General features: G+C 39.1%; 1 long non-coding RNA gene across 2 annotated transcripts; it reads left to right on the plus strand.

Moving 5' to 3' along the window:
- Positions 1–3198: 3198 nt before the first annotated feature.
- On the plus strand, positions 3199–17688 carry LOC148333745 (uncharacterized). Of its 2 annotated transcripts, XR_015844308.1 has the most exons (4): positions 3199–3253; positions 16104–16239; positions 16380–16776; positions 17652–17688. It is a non-coding gene; the product is annotated as an uncharacterized LOC148333745 (long non-coding RNA). The 2 variants fall into 2 exon arrangements; XR_015844309.1 differs by lacking the exon at positions 16104–16239 and having other exon boundaries at positions 3203–3253.
- Positions 17689–17931: the final 243 nt, after the last annotated feature.

Here is a 17931-nt window from a genome sequence, read left to right on the forward strand (position 1 = left end):
AATAATTGTAATGGTATATAGTACAAAGCAACTCACACAGACAGGTGTGTTTGTAGCATTCAGCACAGTGATGACTGCCCAGCAGAGAAGTTTGAGCCACACTGAACTTGTTCATCCGTCAGAGGCATTAGTTCTACCTCCATGCCGTGTGCGCCACACAGCTGCTCACCACCTGATGTGTTTCAATGCATGCCAACTAATCCCCAGTTGAATGATTTGACACCAATGTTGGATGCTTTACTGTCCATATTTTCTCCTTCCAATGTCCTGGTTGTTGTTCTCTTCATGGGAAGTATGCATAGATTGTGAATGCATGTACATCCTGCCGTGTATGACCCCATGGAACGCTAGGATAAATAGAGTTGGCAACGTGCCCGTGATGCTCTGAGGGCAAATCGGCATCCTGTTGCTTAGATCATATACAGTGTTCGATGTATATGCATTGCAATCAGTATATATATATATATATATATTATTTTTTTTATTTTATTTTTTTAAATCAACGTATGAATTAGTTGTCTTATGTGGTAGATCAAATTAATGTTTGAAAGGCAGTTGACTTAAATTTTTATTGCGCCAATGACAGTTTTTCAGCAAGTCAGAAGGTTGAGTACAAAGGTAACGACTTTCGATTTGGTCAAGCTGTGGCTGATGTTATTGTACTACTGCGCACATGACGCGTCACATAATTTAACAAGGAGCCTACAGGGCCATTTGGGATAAAAGATAATGTACCATATGCCGCCTGTACCAGACCAAGGTTGAGTGTTTTCATTGTGCATGCAAAACACCCTGGAGTGTTGTAGGGACCATATTGATAGCAACCCTCGCAGGATTGATTTAGTCAAGACAAGGGTATACATATGGTCATCAGAAAGCTCTATAAGGAGCCTGATAATCCTGATCATTTGCGTCAGGTGTGATGGTGGAGGGAAACATTTAAAACATGTCGGATAGTGGTTTGACACCTGTGCTGTACGCAAAGCTGCAATTTCATAGACTGTACGTATTAGGTGTATCATCATTATATCATTAGAAATATGTCACTCTCATTTTGGAATTTTTAATGTGTAAAGATTAAGACAATATGCTATTTCTACATTAAAAATAATCTCGACAAATTTAAAGATAGTGTGGTATGTTTGCTTGGCCTTCAGCAAGCCTTTCAGTTCCTCATGTGGCCATTTTTCAAAATGAATTGCCCACCCCTGGTATCATGTAAGTAGATTTGGGAGATGTAAGTTTAAAAATACTCATAATGGCTTTGGAGAAGCTAACCCTTTTTGTGGAGATATTATTAAATTGGCTGTTGCTGAGAAGAGTGAACACATACAGCTGTTATCCTTGCATGCCCTAAGGCTGCCATATTTGTTCTGGTGCCAATTAATCATGTTTTTTTCTCACTATATGCCAGCAGCACATTTATGCCAGAGCACCGATGGTAGAGTTCAGACAGTAATGACCAGAGAGCTTACAGACCTGATCAGGAACAGCAGGTGGGTTAATGCAAATATATTTAACTTATTTATTGTTCATAAGAGGAAATTGGTTATTGTGCTGGGGTACATCTTCTTCACACCAGGAGTGGGCAAATAATTTTGCCAATTTGCCACATGAGAAACTGCAGCGCTGGCCAGGCAAGGGCCAAGCCAACAAGCTAACCTCAAAAATTGAGTTTTTATTTAGAAAAAGCATAAAGTCTAGTTTCAAAAGATTGTATTACAATTAGGGAATACACATTTTAAACACAAGGGTCAGAAAAGTTGTTTAGTTAAGTTTCTTGTATTGGCGTCCACACGTGTGCAAGTAAAATAAAAGCACAACTTTCAAAGTAAAAGCATATATTTTTTTTTTTCATTTTACTCTGACTTCAATTTTATTTCATTTCATTTTCAGTGACCATATTTAGGCTGGGTCTGCATTAGAATAATTCAGTACAATCTTTAAGGCTCATCCAATATATTTTCCTTGCTTGCCAGGTAATTCCATGAAAATTAATGTGCAAGAATTTCATCCTCATGACATAAGACAGATCAGCTCTCAATACTTCCATTCATCTGTGCTCTTTATAGCCCTTCTTTACATTTCCTTTTTTGCACACTGGGCATTTTATTTTCAACAAGTGTGACCAGATCTCCCCATTTAACCAAGCATGACATATGTTTAGTACTTAGAAAAAAAAAATCAATCTGAGATTTGCTGATTTTTATGTCTAATTCTTCCACGATAATGTGCAGCTTTTGTGAGCGCTGACTGAAATATAGTCAAACAAATGTCAGGTGTACTGCCAATAATGCAGAAAGCATATATGAAAGGTTTGCATGTATATTTAAATGATTATACATTATGTCAGTCAATCATGCCATTCATTTTTTTATGCAAAATTTGCCTCTGGGGGTTTAAACCAACATTTTACAAACCATTTTCTCATGTAAGTCTTTACATACATTTTGGAACTAGTGGAGTTTTCCTGTGATAGAGTCCAGGCTAAAATTGTATTCCTTCAAGTGGAATACGTATCTTCTTTTTGGTAGTCTGTTGGGTGTGTGTTATGCATCTGTCCATCTCATCCTAATTCACATTCTAAAGGCAAAGTATGTAAAATTTCTGTCAAAAATATTCTAACCTATTCTAGTGAGGCCTCGACTCTCTGGGGGCACATATGACCGAGCTCTGTGTGGTCAAAGTACAGTTAGTGAGAAGCAATTCTTTGCTGTCAGCAGTCTTGCTGTATAGTCATAGTGTGACAGAGAGAAGAGAGAAGCCCTTGAATCTGCTGACAGTTTATCTGACAGCAGCGTCTCCAAGCTGCACAAAGGCAATAAAGTTCTTTTATACATTCAGTCAATTTGGAACTAAAACTAAAACTGCTCTTGGATGGATGGTAATTATAATGACTTGTAACTTTGAGGGAATGATTCTTGATATTTTCCTTTACATGCAGAATGTAATTGTTACAAGTAAGCAGACTTTATAAACTCTACCCTCATTGGACAGTTTAATAGGCAAGCATAATATAAAACTGTAGTTTTGGATTTTTGTTGTTATAGAGATACTTTATGTGACTTGTTTTGTTTTCTGAGTGTAATGGAGTGGTTAGTCAGGGCACTGTGGTTTCCCAATTGCTTGAACGTTCCACCGTCCTCTCACGACCATGCCCTTTAAATTAGCTCACGCACAACACCTGTGCATGTGGCAGTGTTGTTGTCATGAATGTGAAACGACCCGAGTCTAAATGGTTGCAACTGAGCAGGTAAATAAAATTGCTTGTTTCTTGTCCTGATTTAAAGAACAGAAACCAGTGCTAAATTAAGCACTTTTTGTTTTAGATGTCCTCTGCTGTTATCCTCGATAGTCCACAAAATAAACTCTCACTGAGCATTCTGTCAATGGCAAGACAAGATTGAACAACAGCACGATGTGTTGAAGAAAAAAAGGGAGTGAGCATTTAAGTGTATCGCTTATGATTGACATGAGGAACAACATGAACACTATTTTCCTTTGGCAAGTGCATGTCACTTATATGACAAAACCCTCAACATGGCTGATATGTAATTCAAAAGCTGAAGCCCAGTGATCGACAAGCATTCAACATACATACATATACAAATATTATACATATGTATGAAGTTCCAGTGGGGCCTTGCCTTTTCATAACCGGGCGTCCGGGGTTAAATTGGGACACTGAATTTTCCATATGTTTGAATCTGAATGTGCATGGCTGTTTGTCAAGGCGTGTCCTGCAATTCTCAGATGAGAAACCCAGAGAGGCCCATGCCTCTGCCGCAAAGTCTGCTGGGATCCTGCTCGCTTGTAACCCCAAACAAGACAATTGTTAGAAAACAGACAGATTGACAGAGAGATGGATGCATCTGTGGATGAATTTAGTCAGCTAGTCAGTTACCAAGTTTACATGCAGACTTTTTTGACTGAAATCATTCCGAATTAAGATCTATGGACACTTGTTTACATGTGACGAGATATTTTCCGAGCGGGCGTTGACATGCGCCACCCTGTTAATCAGATCGACCGTGTTACAGACGTGTGACACCGAGGTCGATGTAAACATCACGTGATTTATCAAGATGGAGTTCATTCATCTAATTAGCGCAGTATTTGAAAAAAATAAATTACCAGTACTTTAAACCAAGTTCTCGGATCGCAGACCAGCTCTGGTATGACATTTCAAAGTGCATATATACGTTAAAACGGAACATGCACAGACCATATGCAGTCTGGCTCTTCCGACTGAACTGTTTACATGACACTCTTTCGGCAAAAGGAATATACCACCTCTATGAATCTAAATAAAATTCCATTCAGATTCAGCCTTTTTATTCCAATTGAGGTGTTTATATGGAGCATTTCAATTCCGTTTGGTCATTCAGATCCTCAATAATCGGAATAATGGCTACAAGTAAACCCAGCTAGTGTCGCACTGTTATGTCATCTCATTTCTTCAGACATACGCAAAGGCTGGTCTAGCGCATTTTTTATGTTGTTGAACCAATCACCCCAAAATTGTAGCGATTTTTGCTTTTTTTTTTAAACTGTGTGTCCTTTTTAACAAGCATGTGTTAAAAACACAAAGAGCACCCATAACTCAGACGACGCATTTTAATACCTTATATACCGTGTTACCTTATTGCCTTACCTTAATAGGCTTATGGTCATGAAAATACGGTACCGTCAACGTCAAAGCGTGAGGGCACCATCCTTTAATCAGGATATGTGTCAAAATTCTTACCTTCTACAATTCAATACACAATAATGTAATTACCAGGCTGCTTTTTTTTGGGTTGAATTGACTGATTGATTGATCGTTCAATCACGTTGCACAGTAGGAGTTTGCTAAAGTTTGGGTTTTTTTCAATCTCGGAAAAATTACATGTGGTCACACAGTACACTGTCATTTAGTCCGATTGGAATGAGAGATACAAGCTTATGCCAATGTGTATATAGTACTGCTATTGTCTCACTAACGGACGTGTATACATGCGTGTGTATACGTACTGGCAGGTAGCTTCAAGGTTCTAAAATTGTTTTTGGGCAATCAAGAGGCTTATTAAAAAAATGCGTTGCTTGGTTATTGACCTCTCTCTGGATGGTAAAGTGTGCGTAAGATTGCGAGAGAAGGGACTGAATTCAGTTTATTTTTATGTCTGTCCTCACATTTAAAACAATGACTTAACATAAAGTACAACAGCGGACTTCATTCTCGACAGGACATCTTCATTACTATTAATTAACTGCACGATTTACTGTTTGCTTAATTTTACTATATAAGGATGAGAATAACAGGGAGGAAATGGCTTATCAAGGAAAGTAGAACATTTTGTACTCTCTGCTTGACTGCAGAAATATAAATAGAGGTAATGTGTATATTGAGGAGCTGTTGTCTCAATATGAGTTATCCTCCCCCACAGAAGTAGGATTACAACGTGTTTATATTTTACCATTACAATCCTTTTCCCCTGTGCTGGGGCTATCATTTAATTAACTATCAGAATTGGTTTACTTGCTGACTTCCCACACACAATTTTTTTTGTTTGTTTTTTGGAGTAGTCATTGCCTCCCCTCGTCTCCTTCCTCCGTTCGTTGCACAATCCCTACCCACTTGCAATCCCCCATGCCCCCAATGTTTTTTTTTGTGTCCAATGATCTCAACAAAACAACTTCACTTCAAAACACAAATGCAATCCGCTCTATGACAGCAGAGTTAATGAAAATATTTTGAATTCTTGAGGGTCAGAGTGAGATTTCAGATAAGTCATACATTACAGACAATCTGGTGACTGACTTTCAAACTACACATATTCATTTAACTTCTGCGTGTGCCCAGACTTGTTCTCACTCCAGTGATACATAAGACCTCCCTTATTTTCAGCAGCTCTGTCACATAAATCAATGTCTTCTTGAAGGAAATGTTGGTACCAGGTTATGAAATAAAGCAAAGCCAAAATGAGGTTGGTGATAAAGTAGTAATTAGTTTGAAGAAGATAAATTGTGGATGTAATGGGAAATAAAATAGAGAATATGATTAGTGTCAGATGTGTCTAAAATTCTTGTCTCTTTAGTGAAGATCATTTATCTTAATGGATACAAGCCAAAATATTTTTAGACATAGTGATTGTCTTCCTTTTGTAATTTTTTGGACCTAAATTGATTAACCACAGAGATTTTTTTTCACTAGGAATTAGTGGAAAAATAAAAAATGCTGAACTAAAAATGAATTAGTTTTTTGTCATTTTTCAAACAAGGCACACGATTTGCCAGTTTATTTTCTCATATCATCTGTATGCATTCAGGGTTATGCACATTTACATTTTACACAGCCAAATTTATCTGCATGCCAAATTACAGTATTTTCAATCGATTCATTTATAATGTGTGTTTGTACTTTGCAATGTAATCAATATTTGGACCCTTTGACATGAAATATGTGTTTCCAAATACATGATGCATGTTTGAAGATTTGCTGAAAATGTGCAATGACTGAAAACTATGCAGAACTGGATTGTGGAGCTATAGCATTAAATTGTTTTTCACCATTTCTTTTTTCCTAAATGTTTGGGGGTGGCTAAAACAATGCTCAATGAGACACTTCACACTATATAAGAACACGCAGTAACAGAAATTAGAAACGGAACAGAAATTACAGGGTGGCATTATTTTTTTTTGGGGGGGGGAGGTATACTTTTTCAAACTAATTTTAATTGGCAAATTTGTGATAATGTATGCACCGATAATTACATGTGATTTCGCAGATGTAACATTCACACAATTTTCAGCCAGCAAACTGTCAGGTGCGTTGGACGTATACCAAAGAAAGCACCCTCAGTATGCCAGTGTGCCCACCATGGCGGAGAGTTGTCTACCAGATTCCCAAACTAGGCTTTCACGGCCCAAAAATCAGTATATGCCAGTTTGTAAATTCGAGCACAGTTGTGTCATCTACGAATATAGAGTCCTCTAAGTCAAAGATAGGTCAGGCAGGAAATAGGGGCCATATTCTCTGCGACACTAGCCTGGAACAGGTCACGTAGTATGTTGCACACCACTGCCAAATTGAAAATAATGTCTTGGTACTGCACCATATTCCTTTGGTTGAAAAGACTGTTGGCTGTTTTTTATAATATATCCCCCAGGCTCCATGGAACATTTACCTCCGTTTTTGCATTTTCTGCCACCTACTCATTCAGCCTATTGTCATCCATCTGTATATGACTCTCTAACTGTCTGACCACTTACAGAATAAAGCCTCTCTCGACCAGCCTTGTGCTTCCTAAGAGACGCATAATCACGCTACTATAAAGAATGCTATAATGTCGCAAAAAAAAAAAAAATCTCTTGTTATTCTACTGCTCACTTAATGGCAGCTCCATTGGCTGGAGGATTGTGCTTGGACAAAATGTGCTCTGCAAATGTGTTGTTAATGTATAAAGTTCTATGAAATACTATGATTCATATAACAGGGTAAATTACCGACTGGTGCTTTTATGTGATCAGCAAAGAAGCAGTGTTCAGTATAATGTATGTACCTCTGCTCACGTCCACATTTCCTCATTCTCATATAAATTAGCCAAAAAAAAGTTAATCCTTTTGATATGTTGACGTGGTCATGGGTTGGGATGTTCACATGAATTTTGGTGCCAATTGATCACCATTTTTGGCCGATATAAGCAATGAAAATACAATGAGAGTTTGTAATCAGTCCCTTGTGACTCTCGCAGGAACATGGGGAGAGCGGAAGGGGCGTGACCATATTCCTAATTTAAAAGAAGGTGTTTTTCAAGTTGTCACTTATTTCCTAAGTTTCCTGATTAAAAAAAAAAAAAGGCGGCACTGTGGACGACTGCTTAGCACAATGGCCTCACAGTGCAGAGGTTGTGGGTTCGATCCCGGCTCCAGCCTTCCTGTGTGGAGTTTGCATGTTCACCCCGTGCCTGAATGGGTTTCCTTTGGGTACTCCGATTTCCTCCCACATTCCAAAAACATGCATGGCAGGTTGATTGGACACTCTAAATCACCCCTAGGTATGAGTGTGAGCGCGGATGGTTGTTTGTCTATGTGTTCCCTGCAATTGGCTGGCAACCGGTTCAGGGTGTCCCCTGCCTGCTGCCCGAAGATTGATGGGATAGGCTCCAGCACCCCCCGCGACCCTTGTGAGGAGAAGCAGTACAGATAATGGATGGGTGGATGATTTAAAAATATATTTATATATATGAGCTGCACTGTCCTTCTTTAATGAAGACAATTTAATGAGAACCAAAGGTTAAAAAAAAAAAAAAAAAAAAAAACACTACTAAACTGTGATGTTGCTCTTGTGTGCAAGAGTCTCTATAGTTGTGCTTTTGATATGAACCCTTAAGGAGAGAGTGATTTTGTACATGTCTCAGTGGGAAGAGCACATTAACCAGTAAGTGCTGCGCTGGTTATTCCAGCTCTGGCACTTTTAGTTCATATTGAAGTTCAAGTTTCTCTGAGTAGAAAGCCAGCACCTGCTGTGTCAAAGTGAGCTTGGCGCATGAATGACTTTCAAAATTCTAAGCTTTGCCTGATAGTAGGACAATCAAGTGAAATATCTGCTTCATACTGACACCACAGGCAGCAACAGGAGACGAGCTGTTGATTCGTAGAGCAGATTCTTCCATCCTTACACTTTTGTCCTTTGTCATAAAAAGTGATTTCATTCTTGCATTTAACCAGGCAGAGGTTTCAAATTCCGCCACGAAACACTTGAGTAAAATCTACAAAGGCTATGTTTTGCCGTACAAATGAAATTGCACTTTACTTAGCGGCTATATTGTGACGCTAACGAGACAGTGAGGGACGTTTGCACTTTTATTTATTTCTGCAAATATTTGAATTTTATGCATGCAGTACTTGAGGAGTCCGACGAAAACGCACTTCCTTGCTTAATCCATCCTTTTTACAAAACTTCTCGTCCGGCGTCCTCCGCCCAAAAAATGGGCGTTCGTGTCGGACGTACGAGCCGTTCTGTCCCGTGGACTCTGTTGCTTTGTTGTTGGCGTCTGCTCCGGCCCACAGTAGCCATGTTGTAATAATAACAATGGCGATACTAAACTAACTTCTGATGTTGTATTTTTGGAAGATCATTCATAAGTATAGTCACAGGCAAGATTATCCGTAGTACATATTGGTATTTGAGAGTAAGAAAATTTAAGTTGAATTGGGCTGCACGAATTAGAAGATATATGTGTCTTAAATGTGTCTGCATAGCATGCAGTAACTTTAAAGCTGTGCGACTAACAACAAATTGCTGAGAAAAAAGTGAGATCAAACATTTTCTTTCATTCTATAATGAACAAAAACGGATTGCTTCTCTCGCTCTTACTTTTTCTGCATGGGTCGGGGAATCTGCTCTTCGCCACTCTGAATGCCTCTTAGGAGCCAGAAATGCAGGTTAAAGAAACGATTATGATGAATGTGCAAGGCTATATTTGTTGCAGGGTCTTTGTGTTTACCTTGCAACAGGCCTGTCACATTTTGTTTGCTTTGGTTTTTGAAGTGTGGGCTGATTACAAAGATTCTTGGTTTTTTTGTCCTTGCTTCACCCTGAACATTGAGAATATGGTCAACTAGGCTCATGAATTACATTTGTTTGGAGCAGCTTGATTGTTCGCAACGCTGCTTACAGGCTTAACCTAAAGATCAAAAGTAAGGGTTCAAATATAGTTTAAAAGTGTGAATGCCGTTCTGTTTTTGCAATAAGTGAGCCAACTTCAAGATACAGCATGCATCCCCTATAAAGAAAGATCGCCTTTGTGTTTTCGAAGTGAACCCCTTTCATAATGTTCAGTAAAATCCTGATCAAGCAGTTGATTTTTCCCCCTCATATCATGATGGCGTATGAATACAAATTTGTGTGCCATGGGAGATAACACTCTTTAAACTATGCATTTGATTACAAACCTTTGCCAGAAATGCCAGATTGCGAAACTACAATAGACTGGCCTCAGAGTCAGAGTATTGGTTTAGGTGTGTACAACGTGTGCTAAAGCATGCATATATTGGAAAGTTTAAGGGGATCATCAATGATGGTCCATTTTTTATTACCAAGCTCAACTTGTGTATTTCTTTAATAATTTTTTTTATCGTGCCTTTTCTATTTTATCTCTTTGTGATGGAGAAATCAGTGGGTAAACAACAATTTCAAAACCACCTCTTAAAAGGGATATGGCCATGCCCCCACTCCTCCCTCCATGTCTTGGTGTCAATCACAAGAGGGACCAAGCACAGTTTGTCCATTCAAAGTCATTGTAAATACATCGCTCATAAATAATGGAACCATAATGCATTTGGACATCTCCACTTTGGCCAACGTCAACCTCTGAAAACTATTTGCCTTTCCATGGCATCCTTTACTGCCTGTGGGCTGCCTCCGGACACTTAATAAAACCGTATCATAGCTAAATGTCAGAAAACTCCAACTGGTCAGGTTTCGTGTGCTTGTCTGCTTCAGACTGTGTAAGTAAAGAAGCAATCTGCACATTAATTTCATTTTGTGGAGGTGATCATATGAGCTCCCGTTTGATGTCAATAAATCAAAAATTTTGTATATAATGCTTTTTATTTTCACAGGTTGAAGTAGATGAGTAGTAATGTGCGTTTCAACATTGGTGCAGTTTGGTCTCCGTTTTAGACAAAATAATCGAGCAATATTACAGTGTTTGCCTCTCTGCTGTGATGTGGACAGATGAGAGCTCCAAAAGACGTGCCAGTTTATCGGAAATCTCATCCCAAAAAAAAAGCCCTTAAATCACTATTCTTTTAGGGGCGTGAATTGTGGCGCTGGTGTAATTTTTACATGCACCTATTATGTAAGTGCCAATGTTCAGCCTGTCCAAGTGTCCCTTTAAAATGACAAGAGTGCTTGACCGTGCAAGACGGAACATAGAGGATTATCATGGTAAATTAAAGTCCATGCGGCTGACTTAGTTGAGCTCCGGAAGGAGGTATTTTTCAAACAACAGATATGGACATGGGGAGGGAATACAATCATACAAAGTCACGTGTTTCAACTCTGAAGCGATTCTAAAGAGGTAGTCAAGAGAGGGAGAGACTGCCCAGAAATCCAAGCACAATTAAATCCAACAACTGGATGAAGCTAAGGGGGAAAAAAACGAAATGACTCCCGTTGTCAGTAGAAGTTGTAATAAAAACTGAGCAACCTCACCTTTGAAACGTGCAGTGAACACTGTGGTCTTTCATCGCCAAATAATATTGCGGTAGTATCATTATTACAGACTACAGACAGTACTTCTTATGCTCCATAGTTGTGATGATCCTTATAATGTAGCGCTCTTTTCAAGCAGGACTGCCGCTTGCAATCAATGGTCTTAAATGGCACCCTGCGCGACACACGCTAGCAAGTACATATTACCAAAGACCTCTAAAGTATGCCTACATGGACAAAGATCCCGTTTTGAGTGAAAGAGAATCATATATTAATATCAGAGTCATACTGGAGATGGCAAAGTCAAGCGATCTATGAAGATGCCTTGTTCACTTGCTACTTGGTGATGTTTCAGCTGTTTTACACTCAAAGCCAGAATTTATCGGATTAAGCATGAATTTACTTTTGATTGTATTAGGCCTTTCTAACACAATTTTCTGAATCGAATTTGAAGTTTTCGTGGCTTATACCATGACATTGTCAAGTATGGCGGGCACTGACTAACAGTGATGCAATGCAGAGTTTACGTTCACAGTTCTTTACGTTTAACAGGAAATGCTGTATTGAGGTTAACTCTCTAGTACAAGTGATGAAATGATGTCGCATAAAGGAGCAAACTGCATTTTCAGTCTCCTGCTGGTGGTCAAATTTTTATTTACGTGGAATTGAAGAGGTATATTATTATGCTCCCCCACACAACATCCTAATTCAGAGCAGCATTAACTTTCTCCACTATACACAGTGTTAATGGAGCATTTTTCCTGTTCCTGAGATGCCGGATGGTGGACCAGAATTTGCTCAAAGCTCGAGTTTTAACCCCGGTGACCACCAAAACTGCATTCTGTTTGTCCAGCCGTCCATCAGCTGCCTCTTGAGTCCCTCAGGCCAAAACAGCCCAATAAGACTCCTTGAGCTTGGGGTCCAACGACGTGTCTGGGCAATTCCCCCACGACAGGCACCGACCACGTTCCAGCAACAGCTCCAGTTGGTCGCCTCGACATCGGACCCAGAACGTAGGTGATGTTCTACCAGAGGTTGGAGTCGAACAGGACAGGCGATTCTGCCAGATGTTTCCAGCAGACTGTCACAATATGTTTTGCTCTCCTGAGATGGACTGACATCTTCCACCAACATCAAAATCATCAGGTGGTGATCAGTTGACAGGTTCACCCTCCTCTACACCCATCAGTCTCTTCCCTCCCAGAGAGTTGACATTCCATGTCGCTAGAGCCATCTAGTGTAGCCGTGGATTGGACCGCCAAGGTCCTTGCTTCGGCAGCCGTCTAGCTGACATTACACCCGACCCCTATGGCCCGTTTCATAATTGGAGAGCCCATAGGAAGGGGCACCCAGGTTGCCCTTTCAAGATGTTACGTGACGAACCAAATAAAGAAAAAAAAAATCAATGTAAAAATATGTATGCAAAATATCCTTCCATCCATTATCTGTACCGCTTCTCCTCACAAGGGTTGCACAGGGTGCTGGAGCCGATTGTTTGCAAAATATCTCAGAGTTAATTTTAATAATCAATGCTAACCAATTATTTAAATAAATACATTCATAGAAATATTGTATTTTCTTGTTTTACAAACGCCATTGAAAGAACACCAAGTATTTGTTGTGATGAATAAATCAAAATTAATGCATATATTTTGATTAAGGAAAAAAATGCTAAATTAATTAGACAAATAATATAGAACTCTTGACAGTGTAAATGCTTGGTGGCCAGATTAAATAATGGAGCGGTACGCATGCGAACCTTGGGCAACACTGCCTACCTCTGTTGCATAAACATTCAGGAGTCGACACATTTTACGAATGCCATGGCTTCATTATCTAATACTCCATTCATGCAACTTGGCTAACTTTTGTTATTTCAAGGTGTTCTACTTATCCTGATTTCAATGTGCAAGTTGACGCAATCCCTGTTAAGTTTCCTTGATGTTGCGGTTTATATTGTCGCAGTTTATATTGTCGCACTCTGAGATGCACTTGATTTGAATCTTCTGGGTTGTTTTTTTTTTTTTTTTTACAGTGGTAATTATGCTTTCTATGTTTTGCCTGGTTGCAATATAATTTAACTGTTGTAAACGTCCTTGCTTACTGTGCTTAGTTAGCATAGTATGCACTGAGAGGTAAGGCATAGGATGGTGCATAGGGCACTTACATAATAGGTGCATGTCCAAATTTGCCATTTATCACCGTTTCAATATAAATACTGAGCTTTGCTTATAATAAGGAGCAGAAGGAGATGAACAGCATATAAAAGAAGGTTATGGGTCTATTCCGATTCTAATTGTATGGGACACTTGGACTGCATTCATAATTGATTGCTCCATTTTCTCCAGCACTGTAGAACTCCACCGAAATGTCTTGCTGTTGTCACTTCAAAATCACTCGGCAACCATGTCTTCTATTGGATGCGCTGAGATGTTGTAGCAGCACAATGCGAACAAATTGAACGTTTTTCAATTTAGGACAACCAGCCAGCTACCTCTGGATGTCTTATTTGAGTTAAAGTGATCAGATAATGCTTTAATGACTTACCTGTACTTCCCATCTCCCGACCTACAAATTAGTTGTGGGGGATTTTTTCCCCTACCACTCCTGGGATTATGCAATTCTATCTTTTATTAATATGATGCTTTAATGTAGGACTGCCCAACAAAATGCAATGGTAGCCTCTCGGATGGGGAAAAAAGAAACATTTTGACACAGAAAGATATAAACCAAAAATATTAACGAAAAGTAAACAACATAAAAGCTGGAGAGCATTACTACTCTCTCTGAATTGTGTCAGGTCACATAAGTGGATGTGAATGCTGTGTGTAGTTCATCTTGCTTTGTGGTAATGCTGACAGACATCTCACACAAGAGAAATTACTAGAAAGAACTCTTGCACGGTAGAAAGCCACATGTGGTAAAAAGTATATGTTGGAATGATTTGAATCAACCAAATGATGTGGAAATTACAGGCAAAAAACTTTTCAATGTTGGACTTTGCCCAGGTACTCCATTCTCCTGCCACATTACAAAAAAATGTATGGCCGGTTAATTGAATTTTTCAAAATTATTCATAGGTGTGAATGTGAATGGTTGCTTGTCTATTTATCTAGTTTTAATTCAGGATGTAAAATGTCTCTCGCCCAAGAAAGCTTACTGAAATTGCAGTCATGTTTCTCAAATTGTGCAACGTGCTTTAATTAAATGTGATGAATAACGTAATTTTGCGTGTCATATTTGTGGGACTGCGAATGGCTGGCAACCACTTCAGGGTGCACCTGGCCTACTACCCGAAGACGCCTGGGATAGGCTCCAGTATGCTGTGAACCTGAGGAGAAGCGGCTCAGACAATGGATGTAATATATTAATGTTGATATAAAGCAGGTGTTGGCAAACTACGGCCCATTAAACGTTTTAATTCAGTCCGCCAAACTTGAAAAAAATTAAATGAATAAACCCTGTTAATGTTTTATTTTCTAAATAATGTGGTGTGTCACTTTCATTTAAAATTCAATAAATTATTTTTCTCCGATAAGGTGAGGTTACCAAAACCCTTCATCCATCTGCTCCTGGTCCGGCCCCTCTGTCAAATTTTAGAACCCATTGTGGCCCACCAGTCAAAAAGGTTGCCCACCCCAGACATAAGGGGAATGCAGCTTTAATTTCTGTCAATTTCAATCTCTACATTTAAAAAGTTGTCAAGGTACAAATATTTCATAAGAATTTTTTTAAGAGTTCCAGTGTGCTGCACCAATAAGGTCAAGATAAATCCCAGGCACTTCAGCCAAGTTGTCCATCACGGCTCATGTCACTATTGCTGCTTACATTTGGGAAAAATATTCTCTCTTCTACCCTACTGTTGGCAACCTGTTCCCATCCTGCTGTGACAGGCTGCTCCTTGTCCTTGACCATGGCTAGAGGCTCTCAGTGCAAGCTGCATGGCTCGATAGTGATAATCTTTATGCCAGCCAGCTAAGTCACCTCTAGCTATGTATCAGTGTGCTCCTAACACTGGGAAACGGATTGTGCTGTATCATGTATCTCATGGTACCTTGCGTTCATATAGCCATATTGCCGTATTGCGACAGTTAACAAACTGACAGGAAACTAACTTTTAATGAGGCTTACTTACTAGATAGAGCACAATGCACTCTGTTGGATGGACCTCACACTGTAGATAAGAGAGTGTATCGCAGACGTTATCACTTTAGGAATGCTCCAGTTGACGGACCTTTGCATAGATAACACGCCTACCACTAAATCACAGAGATGGGCGTCTCAAAAAAATGGGGGGAAAAAAAATCAGAGCAAGGAATAAAAGAATGCAAAACATCATGAATAAAATTCACACACAGTGAAGATGAAGAAGAATGTAGTCAAACTGCCTGTCACAAAAGTTCTCAATGGATGTCATTATCTTGGTGATTAATCACAAATGTTGCATCTTTACGACTGAGAATATACAGAATTAAAAAAAAATCCAGTTGAGCCTTTGGATTTATAGTGAATTGCTACATAATTTCCACTACGTTACCTGGGCAGTAAATGAATACTAATAAATAAACCAGGAAGTATGGCTATATTGCATGACCTAAATTGTCAGGATGACAACTACCACACACTTGAAAAAGTAATTGGCGATAAAGTTTGTGACATTAAGTCACCTATGAACACGTCATATTGATCAGCTAATATGTCAATGGCATTATGCTAGCACTTTCAGTTGACAATGCTTTTGAAAAGTATTTCAGCAAAATACGGTGTAAATTGTAGCTATGCTGTTCATTAGTTTCCTGAAATGTTGGGGAGGTGACATCTGTCGCAGAATCGTATTTCCATGAAGCAGTGCAGTTCCGTATCGGACTGGTTATATCTGATCTCATCTGTGTTTCCACCACAGGTGTGGAACTGCTCCCTGAGTTGCCGCGTTGTCATGATTAAGGTGTTTGTGCATCCTAGTGATCCCTGCAGTCAAATTGTTTGGAGTTGTTAGCTTTATGCCACTGGCAGAGTCACCTCGGACAGATAGGTCAGAGGTGAGGGACAGGACAAAACACAGCTAAAATAAAATTAAAAAAAATATATACTATGATAGAAACAATCTTTGGAAAATGTTGACACTCGCCTTGTGCTACTTATTCTTCTTTTGCTCATTCTTCTTCTTCATTTGGGGCAGGATGTTGCAGTTGTACTTGAGCTAATAACACTGGTATTAGCAAGAACAGTTTCTTCCACTGAAGAGAATCACTAACTTCTTCAGAAGATGGCTGAACTGGAGACGAAAATGCGACGCCTTGAGGTGTACAGTATGTGGAGGTAAATAGACACTCGGGGAAAGAATCCACTTTACCGATGTTTCAAAAAAGTGGAAAGGAACAAGCTAATAGACAGCTAGTTAGCTGCACGAAGACAGATGTGGCCTGTGGAAGCGGCAGTAAATCATCCTGTAGCCCTCCCTGGAATATGCTTGGAGCAAAGCCGAAAGATATGGGATGGCAGACACCAAGCAGAACCCAGTGTCAACAAATTACTGTGGAATCTGGTTGCCTTGCACTGAATGTTTCTACCTCAAGGTAAAAACAGTGTTGGACAGTGGCTGCAACAATAAGTGAGAGCAAATGCACAACTATTCAGAACACCGACAACCAACTAAATAAAAAAATGATTTGATCCAAGTCTTTTCTGAAAGAATAGCCCAAATTACAAGTACTATTTTTTTTTTCAAATAAAAGGCATTTATTCTGTGGTTTTATTATAAACCCCAGTTCCAATTAACTTGGTATATTTTGTAAATTGCAAATAAATCAAAACAGAATTTGCCAGTCAGTTGAATACTCTACAAAGACAGGCCAAATATCTTTAAAATTTGATTTTTTTTTCAAATATTGTCTTATTTTTAATTTGATGCCTGAACACGTATCAAACGGCTCAATTATTCACAAGCAAGGATGGGGTAATGTTTCATCACAAGGTGAAATTCAACTGCATGAGCAAATAGTTTAACAGTTTGAGGATGTTACTTAGTAGAAATTCGATGAACTTGGAGATTTCATCATCTACGGTGCATAACACCATCAAAAGATTGAGAGTACCTGGAGAAATCTCTGCACATAGGCAGCAAGACAAAAAAGCAAAACTGCATACTTTTGATCCTTAGGTACCACTGTGTCGGAAAAAAAAAAAAAAACTGCATTAAATTTTTTTAAGTTTTACACAACATTCCAACATATCGGAATTGTAAAATAGTTGTCGGTTCCTTAAAAAATACATTAAAATGTTGCTACAAGACAGCGGCAGTGTTAGTTTATCTTATCTTTTCTTACAGTAAGTCTTTCATTGCAGCCAGTTTCTTTGAAAAGGTCCGTAAACGCAAAGCAGAGGGGCTTGGACAGTCTTGTGTAGCCACTGCGGTGTGAAATGCATTTACACTTGACTTCCTCTCTTCAAGTCTGAAGGGGCGCCACAATATATGAGTTGGGCTGTGAGCAACATGATGGAGCGTATAGAAGAGGCCGAGTTTGCGTGAAATTGCAGGTTGGTATAAAAGTACAGCATGTGTTTGGTGGTAAATCTGAAGAAAATTGCTATAGAAGGATATTGGTGGCAATGGCCTCATGCAGAAGATTCTGACCATGCTTTATTTCCTTTACTGTTTATTATTTTTATCATTATCCCGTAATGTCACTTTTGTCAGTAGCACCAGATGAGATGGATTAATAAAAACCTTT

Source organism: Idiotropiscis lumnitzeri, chromosome 7 (genome assembly GCF_059441095.1).
Source record: "Idiotropiscis lumnitzeri isolate Australia: NSW breed Sydney's pygmy pipehorse chromosome 7, RoL_Ilum_1.0, whole genome shotgun sequence".
Classification (NCBI taxonomy): domain Eukaryota; kingdom Metazoa; phylum Chordata; class Actinopteri; order Syngnathiformes; family Syngnathidae; genus Idiotropiscis; species Idiotropiscis lumnitzeri.